Source organism: Aquarana catesbeiana, linkage group LG03 (genome assembly GCF_042186555.1).
Source record: "Aquarana catesbeiana isolate 2022-GZ linkage group LG03, ASM4218655v1, whole genome shotgun sequence".
In the NCBI taxonomy this organism is placed as follows: Eukaryota; Metazoa; Chordata; class Amphibia; order Anura; family Ranidae; genus Aquarana; species Aquarana catesbeiana.
In genome coordinates this window covers 702,416,546-702,437,098 of record NC_133326.1, presented here as the reverse complement: position 1 = coordinate 702,437,098, position 20,553 = coordinate 702,416,546, and the positions used below count along the sequence as shown (strand labels likewise).

The 20,553-nt window shown below is 44.9% G+C and overlaps 1 protein-coding gene across 8 annotated transcripts in view; it reads right to left on the bottom strand.

Moving 5' to 3' along the window:
* The window catches only part of LOC141133605 (alpha-2,8-sialyltransferase 8E-like), a 344,333-nt gene that overhangs the window by 200,091 nt on the left and 123,689 nt on the right, over window positions 1-20,553 (bottom strand). The window contains exon 1 of one of the 8 annotated variants that reach the window (XM_073623079.1): window positions 14,818-14,987. The exons of the other annotated variants lie outside the window; for them this stretch is intronic. The gene's annotated coding sequence lies outside the window, so the exon portion shown is untranslated. Of the gene's footprint in view, window positions 1-14,817; window positions 14,988-20,553 lie in introns of those variants that run through there. 8 annotated transcript variants of the gene reach the window in all.

The following is a 20,553-nucleotide window of genomic DNA, read 5'->3' as shown; positions in this document are numbered from 1 at the left end:
GCCATTTACTTCTGTGTGCATTACAGCCAGTTTAACGCCATATAGGTTTGCATGCGTTACTGCGTTTCACGCCATATACCATATTTATCGGCGTATAACACGCACTTTTTTCCCCTTAAAATCAGGGGAAAATCGCGGGTGCGTGTTATACGCCGATCCCCTGCGATCCGGAGCTGCCAGATTTTCAAAATCGCCGACCGCGATTTGAAAATGGCGCCGCCGGCGCCGAAATACACAGTGCCGGTCCTCGGCTCTTCTCGACCACTTTCGTCTTCACTCGAGCACCGCCCGAACCTAGCCGAGTGTACTACGAGTGGAGCCGAAAGTAAACGAGAGCCGCCGAGAAGAGCCGAGGACCGGCTCTGTGTATTTCGGCGCCATTTTCAAATTGCGGTCGGCGATTTTGAAAGATCACGAGATGCGAGGCTGCACTGGGGAAGGCTGCACTGACCAGGCTGCACTGGGGAAGGCTGCACTGACCAGGCTGCACTGGGGAAGGCTGCACTGACCAGGCTGCACTGGGGAAGGCTGCACTGACGAAGGCTGCACTGGGGAAGGCTGCACTGACAAGGCTGCACTGGGGAAGGCTGCACTGGGGAAGGCTGCACTGACATGGCTGCACTGACATGGCTGCACTGACATGGCTGCACTGGGGAAGGTTGCACTGACAAGGCTGCACTGACAAGGCTGCACTGACATGGCTGCACTGGCAAGGCTGCACTGACATGGCTGCACTGGGGCAAGGCTGCACTGAGAAGGCTGCAATGATGGGCATTTAAATGTAAGTTTTTTTTCCTTTAACTTCCCTCCTAAAAGTTTTTTTTTCCTTAAAATTCCCTCCTAAATTGGGGTGCGTGTTATACGCCGGTGCGTGTTAAATACGGTAGTTCTGTGTGTGTTACTGCCAGTTTAACGTCATATCGTTTTGTGTGTGTTACTGCCAGTTTAACGCCATTTGATCTGTGAGCATTACAGATAAGTCATCAGCTGTCAGCTGAATGAAAAAAAAAACATTGCAGGCAATTAAATTTTTATTTAGAAAAATGGCTTTTCTTGATTCCCGCTTCCTCCAGGTGCAGTGGCTATCTTGTGCCCCCTCTTATGCCAACCCGTACCTGGGAAAGTGGGAACGTTTTTTATTTTCAGATGAGTCAGCATCTATGTATACGAACCATGCGTTGGCATGGTATCATTACATTGATGATATCCTAATTTTGTGGGATGGACCAGTCACACTTCTTGACCAGTTTCTTGAATGTATCAATTGTAACAATATGTTTAATCTCAAATTTGCAATGTCCCACAATCCATTTGTCATAACCTTATTGGAACTGACCATACAAAAACATCCTGATGGTTATTCATACAGCAAACTATTTCCAAGACCAACAGCAGGCAACCCCATCTTGGAAGCTTCAAGCTTCCATCCCAAACCATTGCTAGCCTCCAATCCTTACGTGCAAGGTATAATTGATCGAGTGATGCCCTTTTCGAAAAAGAGGCCCAAACATTGCGAACCAGATTACACACAAGTGGCTATTCCAACAACATCCTCAAAAAGCCTACAAAAAAGGCAAAAAGCAAGATACGCACTGGCTTACTTTTTTCACAAAGGAAAACTCTGAAAAACAACACTACTAGAGTTGTCACTAAATACTCTTGTCATCACAAACAGATCAAAAACATTCTGAATAATCATTGGCACCTTTTATGTATGGATCCCACTCTTGCCCCTTTGGTCACAGATCGACCTTTAATTACATTACAAAAGGGCCTCATGAGGGCGACAAACTGGTTCATAGTGAAGGGAGAAAACATCAGTAGAGCCAAATACAAGGGAACATTTCCCTGTATCCACTGTGGCTATTGCCAATATATGGACACACGTAAATATATCACCCTGCTGAATGGAGACATTTTTCAACCCAAACATTATGTTAACTGCCACACTCCTGGGGTGGTATATTTATTGACTTGCCAGTGTGGATGTTACTACATGGGGAAAACAAAATTAGAACTATGGCGTCAAATCTATAGACACATAGTCAGCACAGCATGCATGGGTCCTTTGTTTCACCACCCCTCCAGGTGGTACCGCAGGTTCCCCCACCTTGCGTTCCAGCTTGGAGCGCAGACAGTAGCCGCACGCGCTTCAGTGGCATAATGACGCGTGACGTGACCCTGCCTCCGGACGGTCTTACACCGCACATAATCGCGCCGATGGACGCAGTGGGGATGTTCCAGCGTTTATCCCGGGCGCGGACATCCCCACTAAGGGACCAGCTGTATTCCATCGCAATCAGTGTTGCGATTGGTTAACCTCCTTTGTACACAGCCTTATCTACCTGCACGCCAGGCAATCATTTGATATGCCGAGGAAGTGCATGGTGGATGCCCTACATCAATGGCGTCCCTAGGGGGGGGGGGGGGGGGCAGAGGGGGCCCTGACCCCCCCCAACATTATGCTGTGCCCCACCATGTGCCCCCCCAATAAAAAAAATATATATATATATATATATTTTTTTTTTTTACAAAAAATCAATGTCTAAGAGGGAGAGAGTCCCCAGTCAGCTCCTGCGGGTGATTCCTCCCCCCTCCCTCTGCTTGCTGACACTGCATAATGTGAGCGCTCACACAACCACGGCCGCCCGATCTGCTCCTTCCCCTGGATCCTCATTGGCAGGGAGAAGAGCGAGTTGCAGGAAGGACTCCACCAGGACTCTCAGTTACTGAAAAAACAGACTGATTTCTCCCATCCTTAGGACAGGAGAACCAGCCTGTAAATTCCAAGAGATGCCAGACCAGCGCTGTCAATAGCAGGGGCAGGACAGCAAGAGGGGGCTGGGAAACCTCACAGTGGCAGAACACCAGGGTCCGGTGGCAAGACAACCTTTGCAACCCTGATAGTTCTCCCACTGATTTGGATCCTTATATTTTCTTGGTATGCTGGTGACATATATCTCTTGTTTTCTGCCACCCTGGGGGGGCCCCAGTACAGTAGGAAGGGAGCTCACTGCAGAACATGTGAAAGGGCCATTGTGGGGTCGTAGTAAAGGGCCCCAGTATATATTTATATATCTATATATCTATATCTATATATATATGCATTTTATAGTTGCCCCCCTACTTTTGTCCCTGTCCCCCCATGTGCCCCCCCTAAATATGAAAGCTGGAGACGCCACTGTCCTACATGCTCACACAAGCATGGTCAAAGGTATGTTGATGTCTTAACTTTTTGCACAGGATCTATATATGCGAACTGGCACGAATTATGTCGGCCTAGTCCGAACAGCTTTGCCAAATGCATGCAGTTACCCCTAGCAATTCTATTTTTTTTTTTCTTTTTTTTCCTTTCCTTTTTAATTCTTTATTTATCATTTTTTATAAATAACAATACAAAACCCCTCGGGGATAAATCTTCAGACATAACCATTTTAAATTCTTATAACCAGTTATCCCCTCCCTCCCCCCCCCACCTCTCCTTCCCCCTCCCCTCAGGCCTGTGCTCAGCGAGAAAATAATGTTTACCCAATTGTGTAATTATGCTGTTTATTTATGCTGGGCCTACAATCTCCTTCAGATAATCCCAGGTCCCTTTAAACCTAATCCAGGCTGCCCATTTCCCTAAGTGCTCCTCCTCTTCGGATTCAACTCCTCCCTTATCTAAACGCTCAACGTTGTATACTTCATTGAGGCTGTACAACCATTCTCGAGTGCAGGGCCTCGAGATGTTCAGCCAATTCGTTGATATCTGCCTTTTAGCTTCGTCTAGCATAATAGGGATCAGAGAGGTTTTGTAGTTCTTCACCGGGTCTGGGGTCCCATGGAAGAGGCAAACCCATGGGTCCTCTGCTATTACTTTCCCTGTGATAGCTTTTATCAAACTTAATATTTTTTTCCAAAAGATTTTTATAATAGGACACTCCCACCAAATGTGGGCCATAGTTCCTGGGGTGGAACAACCCCTCCAGCAAGTATTTGATTTAGTCCTGTCCATTTTGCTAACCCTGTCTGGGGTGGCATACCATCTCGCGAGACATTTAAAGTGGCTTTCTGATCTTCTAGAGTCGGCTGCTACATAATGAGCCATCCTCAGGATCTTATCTATCACAGTTTCACTGCATTGAGAGCCCAGTTCCAGTTCCCACCTTTTAATATATGGGGGCACCTCCAGCTCCTCCGTGGCTCCCAGGATCTTGTATATTTGCGTGATTACTCTCCCTGCTTGTTCCTTTACACAGAGCTGCTCGAACGGTCTGAGCTCCTCCATGCTCCTGAGAGGTTTCGGGAGACTTTCGACGAAGTGGGAGAGCTGGAGGTACCTCCATCCATTCATTACCCACAGGTGGGGTTCTATACTTAAATCCGAAAAAGTGCGTATTTGCCCCTTATTTAGAAAATGTTTCAATTGTACAGTGTCGCCCTTCAACCAATTCCCTCCCTCCTCCCTGGTGCAAAAAAAACGTTATCTTTCATGTGTATCAGAGGTGAGTTATATGACCATTTATTCTTATAGTGTATCCTATCCCAAAGTTTGAGCATGTTAAGCGTTAATAAAGATGTGTGAGTGCTCAGTGTTCTAAATTTTGGAGGGTTCCAAAGTGCCTGTCCTAAATTCATGTTGCTCAAAAAGTGCTCAATGTGAACCCAGCGTTTGTCCGTGTCTTTTTTATTCCATTCTGTGATCCTGGACAACACCACTGCGCTATAATATCTATTAAAGTCTGGTAAGGCAATACCACCCCTTCTCTTCCCCCTACTTAATACTGTATAGGCGATGCGTGGTTTTTTGCCACCCCAAACAGCCTCGCTTATAAGCTTCCTAAGAGCTTTAAAATAATATCCTGGTAAAGGAATGGGCAGCATCTGGAATTTGAACAGGATCCTGGGCATCACACTCATTTTTATTGCGTTGACTCGCCCGAACCACGATAAGGGTCTGACCTGAAGTCTTCTCATTTCTCGCCTGGTGTCATCTAACATAGGAATGAAATTTTTTATGAATAGTCTATTAAAGGTATTGGCTAGTTTAATCCCCAGATATTCCATCTCCTCCTTCCATGGGAAGGGGAAGACAGCGGCCAAATGATTTTTTTCCTGCTTACTTATGTTAATATTCAGACATTCAGATTTGCTGGAGTTAATTTTAAAATTCGAAACTTCTCCATATTTTCTGATAATCTGCAATATATTGGGGAGAGTTATTCTAGGGTTTGTTATAAAGAACACTACGTCGTCGGCATAAGCCGCTAGTTTATGCTCCTCCGTTCCGACCCTTATGCCGCTGCAGTCCGAATTATTCCGAATGGCGGACAACAGCGGCTCGAGGGTCAGAACAAACAGGAGGGGGGAGAGAGGGCAACCCTGTCTTGTTCCGTTGAACATCCTGAAGGGCGTTGATGTCACCCCATTAACTCTCACCATCCCTGCCGGGTTGCTGTACAGAACCCTGACCCAGGAGACAAACCTCTGCCCGAAGCCCATGGCCTCCAGAGTGTTGATCATGAACCCCCAGTCTACCCTGTCAAAAGCTTTTTCAGCATCAATTGACAGGAATAGAGCTGGGGGTCCCCCTTGTTTACATACTTCCGATAATAACACCGCTCGAACCCCGTTGTCCCTACACTGTCTCCCATTGACAAAACCGACCTGGTCTGGGTGTACCAAATTAGTCATTTTCTCTCTAAGCCTATTCGCTAAAACTTTTGCGTATAGTTTAACATCAGCGTTCAGAAGGGAGATTGGTCTATAGCTAGAACACAACCTAGAGTCTTTCCCCTCCTTCTGAATTAGGGTAATTGTGGCGATTAAAGCTTCCCTGGACATTTCAGATCCTGGACCGAGGTCATTCCAAAATCGGCATAGCCTCGGGACCAGGATATGTTTCATTTTTTTTAAGTAGAGGGAGGTGAAGCCGTCCGGGCCTGGACTTTTCCCTTTCGGAGATTCCCTTAACGCTACCAGAATTTCTTCTTCTTCCAAGGGTCTGTCCAGTAGATCCCTCTCCTCGACTGACAGGCCCTCTAGTCCCACCTCCTTCAGGAATTCCTTGCTCCTATCTAATCGAGCAGTATCGCTTAACCCCCGTTGCCCGATCGAATACAGGTCCCCATAAAACTTTTTGAATTCTTCTGCTATGGCGTTACTAGTCACACTCACTGCTCCTCCTTTACTGAGTATTTTCTCTACATAGTTTCTGCTTCTCTTCTTCCTAATAATCCTGGCCAAATGTTTGCCAGATTTATTAGCCCAGAAGTAGTTGTTCCTAGTTATAGCATTTATAGCTTTCTTGGCTTCTAGGTCCATCAAGTCTCTTAACTCCTCCCTTTTGGCGACCAGTAAGTGGTAACCGTCCAGGTCCAGGCCCCTTGTTTTTTTATGTGCTTGTTCCAAGGAATAAATTTCCCCTAATAATTTTTCTCTCTCTTCTCTTTTCTTTTTTTTCAGACCAGCGCCTATTGATATCAATATACCCCTGATGTAGGCTTTGTGTGTATCCCATAGTATAGTTGATGGTACATCCCCCGTATCGTTTGTTTTAAAAAAAAATTCTACCTCGTCCTGCAATCTCTCTACGATTTCAGGGTCCCTTAATAGATCCTCATTTAGTTTCCATGAGCCAAGACGCCCTTGCACATCCGGTATTTTAATCCGCATCATGATCGGGGAGTGATCGGACAGAGTTGTTACTTCTATTTTTGTTTCTATAACCCAATCCAGCAAACCATGGTCTACTAAAAAATAGTCCAGTCTGGAGTAGGTCCCGTGCACAGGGGAGAAGAAGGTGTAATCTCTCTCGTTAGGATGTTGGAGCCTCCAGACATCTATCAACTGACTTTGATGTAGCTTGCGCCTGATAGCCCTAAGAGACACCTTCCCTGTCCCCTGGGCACGGGACGTACCATCCAGCTCTGGGTCTAGGTAAAAATTTAAGTCCCCCCCCCAAGATCACTACCCCCTCTCCAAACCCTGACAGTATGTTCAGTATCTGACCCAAAAAAACAGTGGGCTTCTTATTGGGACAATATACATTTGCTAGGGTAATCAGTTTGGGTCCCAGTTTGCCTTTTAAAAAAATGAAACGGCCTTCAGGGTCTACCATTCTTTCTCTTAGGGAGAAGTTTGTGGCCTTTGACAGTCCAATAGCGACTCCCTTTGACCCCCTGTCGGGAGTGTCTCCATAAAACCACTGGGGGAACCTAGCGGAGAAGAGCCTCACTCTAGTGTCAAGAGTCAAGTGTGTCTCTTGAAGAAAGATTAAGTCTCCCCTCAGCTGTTCCAGTTCTCTTAAGATTTTATGTCTTTTGCTAGGTGAATTTAGCCCTTTCACGTTGTACGAAATAAGTCTTAGCTCCAGCATTTCGATAGACCTGATCTACAGTCATGTCTCCAACTCCTCCGAGCACGTCCTGAAGTACCCCTCCCACTCCCCTTACCACCCCCCCTTACTACTGCCCACCCCCCCATCCCACCCACTATCCCCCCCCCCCCCCACCAATGGTGAAATTTCCACCCTGAGTCCCCCGACTTGGAACTGCTCCCATTCCAATCTACGGAACTCCCTCCCAAGGATGGGCTCCAGCGAGAGCCCTGGCTTCTGCACTCCCCCCCACCAGGAGAGAGTGTATGAGGTGTGGCTTATCTCTAAAGTCTAAATACCCCAGTGGACCCGCCTCTAGTTTTTCCACCCCCCCCCCCCAACAGCAATATTACACAGCAACAGTGTACATCATCATCCCCCCCCCGACCCACAACCTTTGGCCCACAACCGCCCATCACCACAGAGAAAAAAAAAAAAAAAAAAAGCCCACAACCCCCCTGAAGGGGAGGGGAGGCGGACCAGCAGGGGAGGAGCAGAGAAAAAAAAAAAAAAAAAAAGAGGTACCCCTCCACTGACCGCCCCGCCCCCCCCCCCCCCCCTGGTCAGGTCATAACATTCTACCCTCAAGGTCTCTCAGTCAGTCTGGCCTGCGACAAATCTGGGATGGGGATACCCAGGCTGTCGCAGAAGTCCTGAGCTTCTTCCAAATATCTCATCTTGCTTGATCTGCCGTCCTTTAAGACAATCAGGGATGTTGGAAACCCCCAACTGTATTTGTAATTATATTTCCTTAGCTGGTCCAGAATTGGCCTCATCTGTCTTCTGCGAGCGAGGGTTCCTACAGATAAATCCGAAAATATCTGAAGCTCCTGGCCTTCGAACGTTATAGGGGGGGCCCCCTTTAATTTCTTCCATATTCTTTCTTTGTCTTCGTATTGGTGAAATTTAACAATCACGTCCCTTGGAGTATCTAACTTTATGTGGGGGGGCCTTCTTATTCTGTGCACCCTGTCTATCAATATGGGCTCTTCTTCTCGCTTTCCCATAATTGGGTTGAAGATTTTCCTCATCTTTTCCCATAGGTCTTCCTTTTGTTGCTCCGGGATGGACCTAATGCGCAGGTTTTGTCGGCGGCTTTGGTTTTCCTGTTCCTCCAGCTGGAACACTATGTTGCGGTTTTCCTTCCGCAGTTTGTAGACTTGATCCTTTAAATCGGAAATTTCTTTAGTTTGAAGCGCTGAGGCTACCTCTACTTCTTCCACCCGCCGAAGGAGGTGCCCCATATCCGCTCGAACGTTTGAGATTTCAGATTTTATCACATTTTCTAGTTTGGAAAACATTTCTGCTGATTCTGTTTTACTTGGAACTAACGCCAATATCCTGTGTTCTTCCACGGAGCTCCAGGCTAATGCCCCCTCGAGGTCCAGTTCTTCACAGGCCTTGTCCCCCTGACCCCCTTTTTGCTTCTGTTGGTCTTTCTCTCTATCCTTAGCCCCTGTTTGTTTCGCCTCCATGCCTGGGCTTTTGGCGCTTACTTCTTTTAAGTATTTTTGAATAGAGCTGGTATTGAGACTCTCTCTGGCGCTCTGGGGTTCAGTTGTTCGTGTTGTACGGCCTCTCATGCTTTCTCCTTAGCCTGGCGTTTTCAGCTACCATTTGTTGGGGGCTAATTGCTTTGGGCCGAGTCTCCGCCCCAGGGATTTGGTTTATCCTACTGTTATAACTTCCCTGTAGGGCCAGGCAGCAGGGTAGTCTGGGCGTGGGGGGGGGTGGGGTGGCGGACGGGGATGTCTCCCTTCACCTTCCTTTCTTCCTCCTTCCTCCTCCTCCTGTCCTGCCCACTCCTCCCCTTTCCCCCTCCAGGTAATGTAGTTCAGTGGGACCCTATTCTCAGCAATATTCACAGTAGTATAACAAGGGGGGGAAAAACTATATGGAGAGCTTGGCTTTGGCCGACTTTTTACTGCCCTGGAAAAGAAATTGTCAGTGCACGCCTGAATTAAAAGACCCCTAGCAATTCTAATCCACACCCTCTTGTTTATTTACACAGCTGAGCTCACAACAATCTCTGCAGTTTCAGGATTAAGTTTTACTTTCCCAACTGCTGGCCCATCAGTAGCAGGAGCCTTGTGCCCCATAGCTAGGTGTCCTTTTGCTGTAGCACTTGTTGCCATGTATCCATGATCCTCCTTTTTCCACTCTGGGGTTGGATTTTTGCATGCTCCCGGAGTGAAGGACTTACCATTATTCCCATCTCTTCCTTAGACACATGCAATACTGTATGTGTGACTTTGTGAGTACAGCTATATTAATATTATATTATATATGATGACATCTGTATATATATTTTTGTTATCTCTACTTTTTGAATTTTTTGTAAATTGTTTATAAAATACTAATTCTGTACATTTTGCATTTGCATTGTAGAAATCTCGTACCCATTTGACATTAAAAACCTCAGAAGAAGTAGGACTGTAATTTGTCCGCAACATGTAAGGAGTCTACGCCAGTATGCATCACCACTAACCCGCCTATTCCAAGGGCAGTTGGTTCACATACAGTTGCGACATTTGGGTGCCATGTATTTTGTTTTTATATGATGTCATCATTGTTCTTATCTCTGTCTATGTTTATATGTATTTGAATAAAATATACTTTTTTACTTACATACTTGGTCTGCCTATAATAGATCCAGCTGGGGTTCTAGTTGTGGGCACCAGGTTTTCCATTTGTCTTATTAAAAATTATGTCAGCAGACTACAGTTCCTCTTTAAACCCACAAGTTCTTATTATTTTTTTTTTTACCACTATTATTTCTAAATACTTTCTCCTGAAATTTACAAATGCAGCAATTTAGAAACTGGATGAAAAGTTTAGCACTGAAAAACACTTTTTGAAAGATAAATAGTCCATGTCGAGGGCATGTGGCCTGGTATGGTCCAGGAGGGGGGGAGGGGGGGGGCGCTCGCTCGTCCCCCCATTTATCCTGACCTGCGGGGCTGCGTGCTCGGATAAAGGTTTGGTATGGATTTTTTGGGGGGGGGGGACCTCACGCCATTTTTTGGGGGGCGTGGGGGGGTTCCCCTTAAAATCCATACCAGACTGAAGGGTCTGGTATTGTTGAGGGGGGGGACCCTACGCCATTTTTTTAATCATTTTGGCAGGGGGGGGGGTTCCCCTTCTACATCCTCAGCACCGCAAGTCGGATCATTATAATCCGACTTCTGGTGCGACTTCTATTCAAATCAATGGGCTCCATTGATTTTGAATAGAAGCAGAGAAACGCCTGACGAGGCTTAACATTCGGTTTACAGCGTTAACCCGCGTTTAACAGCTTTTACCAGCGTCTGGCGTTTTTCGGACTGCTCTTGAACGGGATTTTAGGGCAGTTCAGACAACAGCCCATAAACTCCACTGCTGATAAAAGCTAAAAAAACGTCCATGTGTGCATGGACACATAGGATAACACAGAGTGGAGTTTATGGGCTGTTAAAAAAAAAAAACGCCCAAACGTCAACAAATGGTCGTTTTTGAGCTCCAGTGTGCATGGAGCCTTTTATTGTTTCCCTTTAAGCATCATTAAAACCACTGCTATTTTAACCACTTCAGCTCCGGAAGGTTTTACCCCCTTCCTGACCAGGCCATTGTTTGCGATACTGCACTGCGTCGCTTTAACTCACAATTGCGCGGTTGTGCAATGCTGTACCCAAATAAAATGTATTTCCTTTCTGGGGACCAGTGACACCAATGCAGTGATCAGTGCTTAAAAAATGCACTCTCACTGTATAAATGACACTGGCAGGGAAGGGGTTAACACCAGGGGCAATCAAAGGGTTAAATGTGTTCCCTATGAGTGCTTTCTAACTGTGGGGGAGGTGCTTTGACTAAAGGAAAACAGAGATCCGTGTTTCTGCTTAGCAGAAACACGAGATCTCTATTTTCCTCTCTGGGAGAACGGCGGTGTCTGTCTTGTTTACTTAGGCAGACCCCCGTTCTGCCTCTCTGCAAACGATCGGCGGGTTCCTGGTGGACATCGTGTCCACTGGACCCGCTGATTGGCTCCAGTGGATGCGGGGCTCCGGCGGCACGCGCGCCCCAGAGCCGAAGAAGAAGATTACGTACAGGTATGTGATTTTGCACTTAAGGGCCGCCCTACCGCAGTATATGTACGTGGGCGGTCCTTAAGCGGTTAAAAACAATATTTTAAAAAAAAAAAAGTTTTTGCATTGATACATGTCCCCTAGGGCAGTACCTGGGCCCCCATATCCTTTTTATGTCCAGTGACTTGGATATAAGCCTTCAAAATGGAGACTATTGATTTTTCGAGTTTGGGTCCCATAGGGTTCCCGGTTTGGGTCCAAACTTTCCATGCTCGGAAGTTCTAGTGCAAACCGAACCGGGGTGTATTCGCCCATCACTACTAAACAATATACACTATATTGACAAAAGTATTGGGACACCTGCCTTTACACGCACATTAATGACATCCCAGTCTTAGTCCGTAGGGTTCAATATTGAGTTGGCCCACCCTTTGCAGCTATAACAGCTTCAACTCTTCTGGGAAGGCTGTCCACAAGGTTTAGGAGTGTGTCTATGGGAATGTTTGATCATTTTTCCAGAAGCGCATTTGTGAGGTCAGGCACTGATGTTGGATGAGAAGGCCTGGCTCACAGTCTCCGCTCTAATTCATCCCAAAGGTGTTCTATCGGGTTGAGGTCAGTCAAGTTCCTCCACCCCAAACTCACTCATGCATGTCTTTATGGACCTTGCTTTGTGCACTGGTGCGCAATCATTATTGGAACAGGAAGGGGCCATCCCCAAACAGTTCCTACAAAGTTGGGAGCATGAAATTGTCCAAAATGTCTTGGTATGCTGATGCTGGACACTGGAACTAAGGGGCCAAGCCCAACCCTTGAAAAACAACCCCAACACCATAATCCCCCCTCCACCAAATGATTTTGACCCGTGCACAAAGCAAGGTCCATAAAGACATTGATGAGCGAGTTGGGGGTAGAGGAAAATTTGGGCGCACTGTCCATTTAACCACTTGCCGACCAGCTGCCATAGTTATACTGCGGCAGGTCGGCTCTATTGCGCGAATAGCCGTAGGTGTACGTCGCTTCGTGCATCAGATACAGTAGGCCGGAGCCGATGCGCGTGGCCACGATGTCCGCCGGCCACTCGCGATCGCTCCACAGAGAGCCAGAACGGGGATCTGTCAATGTAAACAAACAGATCCCCGTTCTGGCAGGGGAGTACAGTGAGATTGTCTGTTCTTAATGATCAGGAACAGCGATCTCTCTCTCTACTCCCGGTCAGTACACTCCTCCCACCGTTAGAAACACCTCCCAGGGAACACATTTAACCCCTCGATCCCCCCCTAGTGTTAACCCCTTCCCTGCCAGTGACATTTAAACAGTAATCAGTGCATTTTTATAGCACCGATCGCTGTATAAATGTCACTGGTCCCAAAAAAGTGTCAAAAAAGTGTTCGATCTGTCCGCCGCAATCACGCTAAAAATCGCTGATCGCCGCCATTACTAGTAAAAAGATAAATAATAATAATAAAAATGCCATAAATCTATCCCCCTATTTTGCAGATGCTATAACTTTTGTGCAAACCAATCAATATACGCTTATTGCATTTTTTTAAAATCAAAAATATGTAGAAGAATGCATATTGGCCTAAACTGATTTTTTTGGGGGGGTATTTATTAAATTATAATTATATATTTCATATAATATATTGTATTTATTTATTTATATTAAATTATAGCAAAAAGTAAAAAATGTTGGGTTTTTTTTCCCAAAATTGTCAATTGTCACGCAAAAAATAAAAAAAAAACGCAGAGGTGATCAAATACCACCAAAATAAAGCTCTATTTGTGGGAAAAAAAAGGACATACGTTTTGGTTGGGCACAGTGTTGCACGACCACGCAATTTTCAGTTAAAAACGACGCAGTGCCGTATCACAAAAAATAGCCCGGTCATTAAGGGGGTAAATCCTTCTGGGGCTGAAGTGGTTAAATAATACATCCTATATTAAAGTATATACTAAATGCCTAAATAACATAGGGGGTTATTTACTAAAGGCAACTCCACTTTGCACTACAAGTGCAAACTACAAGTGCAAAGAGCACTTGAAATTGCACTGAAAGTGCACTTGGAAGTGCAGGCGCTGTAGATCCGACGGGGGCATGCAAGGAAAATAAAAAACAGCATTTTAGCTTGCACATGATTGGATAATAAAATCAGCAGAGCTTCCCCCCTCATTTCAGATCTACCCCTCAGATTTGATGACGGGTGAACTATAAGCAGTGGATTTACTAAATGGCAAATAGACTGCAGTTGCACTCTGTAAGTGCAGCTGCTCCAAAGCTTAGTAAATGAGGTAAAACATCATTTGCAAAGAATACCCAATCACATGCAAGGAAAATTTAAAAAAAAATGCATTTTGCTTGCACATGATTGGATGATGGAAGTCAGCAGAGCTTCTGCTCATTTACTAAGCTCTGGACCAACTGCTCTTGCAGAGTGCAACTATTTGTCTTTAGTAAATCAACCCCTAAGTGTCAACAATCCTTATTGTGATTCCCGTATTCCTTCACCAAACACAGAGCTCTATTCCCTTACCAAAAGTTTCGACTCCCCAAAATTAAAGAGGTCGACAGCGCTTGGCAATGGGATGCAATCCACCGGTGACCCGTCACATACTCAGCAAAGGCAGCCAGCTCCCCAGCTCATCAGCTTCTTAATAAACAGTAGCTCCAGATGTCAGATGCTGCAAGCTCAGATTAGGTCAAATCCCAACCTCAATATAAGTGTTAATTTACCACAAAAGAGACTGATGTACTGTACCCTCCTGCCCCCCTGTACTGTGCCATCCTGCCTCTCCGTTACTGTACCCTCTGCCCCCTCCAGTACCATGCCCTCCTGCCCCCCCCCCCCCCTGTACTGCACCCTCCTATTCCCCTGTAGGTTTGTACGTTATGTTGCGTTTGTGTCCACTAATGATGATTTTTGTGTATTTTTAGCTGGAATCAGGATGCAGAGTCACAGGGTCACAGGATACACAGGAGGCTGAAGAAAAAGCAGCACTTATCCTGAGCACTGGCCAAGTTTAAATAGCCCGTTTGGCGCCAACATCGGTCACAGGTGCACGCGTCCGCTGGCATGCAGGAGAATGTGCAAGGGCACATGTCTATGCAATAGCCAGGGCCCAATTCTTGCAAGCACAAATGGGAACATGCATTAGCCTGGGCACAGAGGAGTCCAGAGGAGTCATTTTGTCTACTGGCAAGCCTTTCCATTCAATACCCCTGTACACTGAGCTCTATATTTTCTATATGCCACACCACCAGTATCCAACCCCACCACCAGGCGTTCAGGTGACCAGGGTGCTCTCTGGTTCTGCACATTAAGGAGAGCCTCTCTCTATTTTATCTGGGGGATCCATCCCAGTTTTTGTAGGTAGAATAGTGCTTCGTGTACTTACAGTTCCCCCACTCTGACTCCGTCGTGTAGTGCAACAAGATGCCTATTCTTCTGGCCATCTGTTCTTGGTGTACTGATTCTGAGAGAAGAAACTTTCAGCTGGCCCTTCCGTACCCCCTCCACCCCAGCACGCCTTGTATGACTATTTCTTCTTTTCTTGTTAGTTTGATACAAAGCTAACCGGAAGATCAGATATAAAAAAAAAAAAAAAATAGACAAGTCAAAATACTGTGTTTAGAAGGTGGGGGAAAGGAAGCATACACTTTTCGTTGCCTACAAGGGGAAGTCGTAAATAAAATAACTTCATTTCTGCTAGAAGCAAAGTGTACCGCCAAAAAAAGGATTTTCACTAAAGAGGACACAGATATAAAACAGAGAGAAATAAGTAAAATAGTCTACCCCCAAATTGCTGTATACAGTTAAGTCAACAACCACCAGCCAGAAAACAGCTACATCATGTCTGCAGCACTACGCCCATAGGAGCCACTGATTTTAACTGGTTCTTTCCCAAACAAAGCAGAGACCACCTGTCACACAAATGACAAGGGATGAGCCCGATGTTCGAGTCAAACGTAACTTTGATTAGAACATCGTGTGTTCGCCCGTTCGGCGAATACCGAACATTATAGGGCGTTCGCAGGAAATTAGAGTGCCACGGAACATCCCATAATGCACTGTGCATCGATGTCTGATGATTGGCCAATCACAGTGCTCTCTGCTGTGAGAGCCATGATTGGCCAAAGGCCCACACTATATAAGGCTGCTTACACGGTGGCCGTATATGGTGTTATGAATGAGAGAAGTTGGCTAGAGGCAGGTTAGTTGGTGGTCAGCAGGCAGTTTAGTGTGTATATAAATATATATATATATATATATATATATATATATATATATATACATATATACACAGTGCAATCAGTGTACATTATATAATACAGTGTATTGAAGTGGTTAAGGGGAACCCTATGACAGAATTAAGAAAGAAAAACAGCATGGGTTCCCCCCCCAGTCCACACCAGCCCCTTTGGGTCTGGTATAGATGTTAAGGGGAACTCCACGCCAAAATTAAAAAAATAAAAGGCGTGGGGTCCCCCCCCAAAATCCATACCAGGCCCTTCAAGTCTGGCATAGATTTTAAGGGGAACTCCACGCCAAAATTTAAAAAAAAAACGGCGTGGGGTCCCCCCCCCCCCCAAATTCCATACCAGGCCCCTCAGGTCTGGCATAGATTTTAAAGGGGAAACTCAACACCAAAATTTAAAAACAAAATTGACATGGGGTCCCCCCAAAATACATACCAGATCCTTATCTGAGCAAGCAGCCTGGCAGGCCAGGAAAGGGGGAGGGGCGAGCAAGCATACCAGGCTGCTTGCCCTCAACTTGGGGAGGGTGCACAAAGCACCTTTCCCCCTTGTTGAAGGGGACAAGGGCCTCATCCCCACAACCCTTGCCCGGTGGTTGTGGGGGTCTGTGGACGGGGGGCTTATCAGAATCTGGAAGCCCCCTTTAACAAGGGAGCCCCCAGATCCTGCCCCCCATGTGAATGGGTATGAGGTACATTGAGTGTCAAAAAGTAAAAACCAGATTATACAGTTTATGACAATTCATTTATTAAAAAGGTAAAATAAAAAAAAAGGTCCCGCGATGTTCATCCATCTTTAATCACGGTATCGACAGACCCGAAAAATAATTTAAAAAATGGGAGGCGTCTCGCCAACTGCTGTCTCTTGGCTGTGACAGCTGTTATATAGGCAAGGAGAGGGGCCACCCAGTGACGTAATGTGCTGTCTGAGGGGGGCGGGGTCATCCAGTTATGCCAGCGGGTGGTCCCGCCCTTGCCTATATAACAGCTGTCAATGCAAAAAGACAGCAGTCGCCGGGAGGCCTCCTATGGAGGTTTTTCTTTACATTTTGGCATGGAGTTTCCCTTAAAATCCATACCAGACCCGAAGGGCCTGTTATGGGCGGGGGGGGGGGGACCCACGCCGATTTTTTCATAGATTTTTATCTATATTGCTGGGAGCTGGCAATACATTACAGCAATTTTAAATTAAATTTTTTCCTTTAGAAATGTAATTTTGCTGCAGCACAGTAAAACACATGAGACAGATGCGTCACTTTACAGGCAGACTAAGGGGACTCCCCAGGCACAATATTTAACCCCTTCCTGACCAGCCACTGCAGTTATACTGTGGCAGGTTGGCTCCCCTGCGCGAGCCCCCATAGCTGTACGTCGGCTCTTTAAGATGCTGTAGCAGGCAAGCGCGCCCACAACATGTCCCCGGAGCGACGCGCATGCCTGGCGGGTGCGATAACCGCAGGGCACCCGCGATTGCTCGTGACAGAGCGAGAACCAGGATCTGTGTGTCACACAAATCCCGGTTCTGTCAGGGGAGAGTACCAAGTAGGAACAACGATCTCTCTTCTCCTCTAGTCAACCACATCCCCCCACAGTTAGAACACACATGAGGGAACACATTTAACCCCTTGATCCCCCCCTAGTGTTAACCCCTTCCCTGCCAGTGACATATATACAGTAATGAGTGGCTATTTATAGCACTGATTGATGTATAAATGTCACTAGGCCCAAAAAAGTGTCAAAAGTGTCCGATTTATCCGACGCAATTTCTCACTCCCGATAAAAATCACAGATCACAGGAATTAATAGTAAAGAAAAAAATAATAATAAAAATGCCATAAATTTATCTCATAGTTTGTAGACGCTATAACCTATCAATATACGCTTATTGCAATTTTTTTACCAAAATTATGTAGAAGAATATATATTGGCCTGAACTGATGAAGACATTTTGTTTTTTTTTAATTTATTTTTTGGATATTTAATATAGCAAAAAGTTAAAAATATTGTGTTTTTTCAAAATTGACGCTTTTTTTGTTTATAGCGCAAAAAATAAAAACACAGAGGGGATCAAATACCACCAAAAGAAAGTTCTATTTGTGGGGACAAAAAGGACATCAATTTTGTTTGGGTACAATGTCACACGACCGCATAATTGTCAGTTAAAGCGACGCAGTGCCGCATCGCAAAAAATGGCCTGGTCAGGAAGGGGGCAAATCCTTCCGGGGCTGAAGTGGTTAAAGGAATATTTAATTTATAAATTCACTTTAAGCATTATTAAAATCACTGCTCCTGAAAAAAACTAAAAGCACAGATTGCAGTATGTTAGTAATAAGCCCCTAGGACTCAAAGTCCAGAACTGAGCAACCGAGGCTCCCAATTGCACTCGTGGCACATGGACTACCATTACTCCCCTGTGAGTCTTCAGCCCCGTCTACTGGGAGGAACATTTGCCGAAAGCTCCAGAAGCTCAGACGAGCCTCGCACCCAAGGCACCCACTGACCTACACAGAGCCGGGAGGAAAACACTGTCAGCAACCCCACAACAGGAGAATCTCCGGATAAGCCACGGACACCTGGCATTCAGCATCAATTCTTAACTGTGAGTAACATTGTCAACTATATGGTCCCAATCGAGGACCAGAGGCTGACTAAAAACACGACAGATGAGTGTGATCCACATCACAGCTCCTTTTGCTTCCATCCACTATCTCCCAACATTTTATCTTTTAAAATTCGGAAATTCGGAAATTCTAAATTCGAAAATTCGGAAATTCGAAATTTGAAAATCTAAAAATTCGAAATTTCGAAAATCCGGAAATTCGGAAATTCGAAATTTCGGAAATTCAGAATTCAAAAATTTGCAAATTCGAAAATTCAGAGATTTGGAAATTTGAAATTTGAAAATCCTAAAATCCAGAAATTCGAAAATTCGGAAATCCAAAAATAGGAATGAAAATTCGAAAATTCAAAAGAACAAAAATCAGAAAAAAAGAACAAAAATCTGACAATTCAAAAACCCAAAAACTCGAAAATCTGAAATAATAACTAACTACTAATAACTTAACTATTACTAACTATTAAAGTATAGGTATTGGAATTTCCTTTCAAATTTGGCTGTTAGTGAACAAAACGAATACGAATTTACCTGAAGTTACGAATTATCTGTAATAAGGAATGCCAGATCTAAACGAAGGGCACATAACAAATTAATAACAATAAATAACAATAATAACTAGAAAAGGTACAATTTCTGGGGAAGTTGTGAAAAGTGTTCTTGCCTCTACATCTGGAGTGAGCGGAGTAACTGGGGGGAGTGCCTGGAGTAACTGTTGTGTGGTTGGAGTAACTGTGGAAAGGTTGAACTGGGCAGATGGGCAGAGTAACTGTGTGGAGTGTTTGTAGTGAGTAAAGATAGTAAACATTACACTAACCAATTGATTGATCAAATTTAAAAAGTGCACAAGTGCTAATGATGTAGAAGGTAGAAATATCGGTAAATGACTTTGTCGGACACAGACTTAAGGGTTACCAGGATTTATTCCGCCCCAGCCAAAGCATAGCACCTGACGGACTCGCGTCCCAAAATCAAGTGTGTCAAAAACAGTTTACACAGTGTACATATAATTTCAATATATTGCATCACAAGCGAACTGGCGGTATATTTCCGTTATACATTAACATTAACATTAACATTTTGAACAGTCAACTTTTTGAACTTTTTGGATACAAGGCAATTCATTAAAGCATATACTTTAAACCCTTACAAATTTTCAGTTTCTCTGCAGTTTTGCTCCTTGCTGTTTCTTTGTCTTACTAATCAGCAAGCAGGCTATAGCACAGGAAGGAGAGGGTGAGTGTGATGAGGACAGTGTGATAGGGCGAGCTGACGTGCTGCATCTACCGTCTGTAGGACGGGTGATCGTTTTAGCCAGCCGGCTTCTTATGCTTATTTGAATCTGCTACACTGTAAGTGTTATTTTAATTCTTTTAATAAACCTCAAAACCAGGATTACGCTATGTTGTTTCCCTCTCTTTTCCCGGGGTACCCCTAAATGAGAACAACCCCCCAGCTAGGAGTCTTTTATTAATCTCCATGATAAGAGTGATTTCCTGTGACTTGGTGGACTAGTGGTATCATCACCCTTTGGCTGTATGAAGTGGCATGTCGTTTCCTAGAAGCCCATCCAATGAAAGGCCCTGACCGGGTTAAGGTCGCAAGCCCCCTTGTGCTTGCCGTTTGGTAAGCGCGCATTTTATTTTCAGCTACCACCGTGGTGCGGTGGAGGAATTTTTTCTATTTTACATTTCCTGCTTTAAAAAAATGGGGTCTGAGCCTATGTATTTTCACAACATTTATTTGGACTTTATTCACTGTGTTAGGACTGTCCAGTGAACACTTATTGATTTAGGTTTCAAGAACTGTGTTAGTTATTTAATTTGGGTTCTAACCAATTAGTCCTATTCAACACTGGTACTAGTATTTACTCCTATTTACAGCGCTGCTATATTTGTTATATTGTTGTATTAGTGTGTGTATCTCACATAGAGTGGCTGCTTTTGTTATTATGTAGTTTTTTTTAATTTTTTTTCACTAAGTTATTTTCATCACTATTTTGGTTATCCCCTATTTGGTCATTCACAATATTTCACGAACAGGTACCCTTTTTGGGTGCACTACAGCGCGGTATTCCTCTTACTATATGATGAGGACAGATGTCTGTGATGGATGGGGGGGAGTAAGTGAGTTCAGTGTCTAACAAGTACACCGAACATGAAATATAGAGAATGATGTTTAGCTAATTGTAAATGGTCCCACATAACTATGGCCACGTAAACTGACCCTCATTGCCACTTTATCTGTTTGATGACCACTGT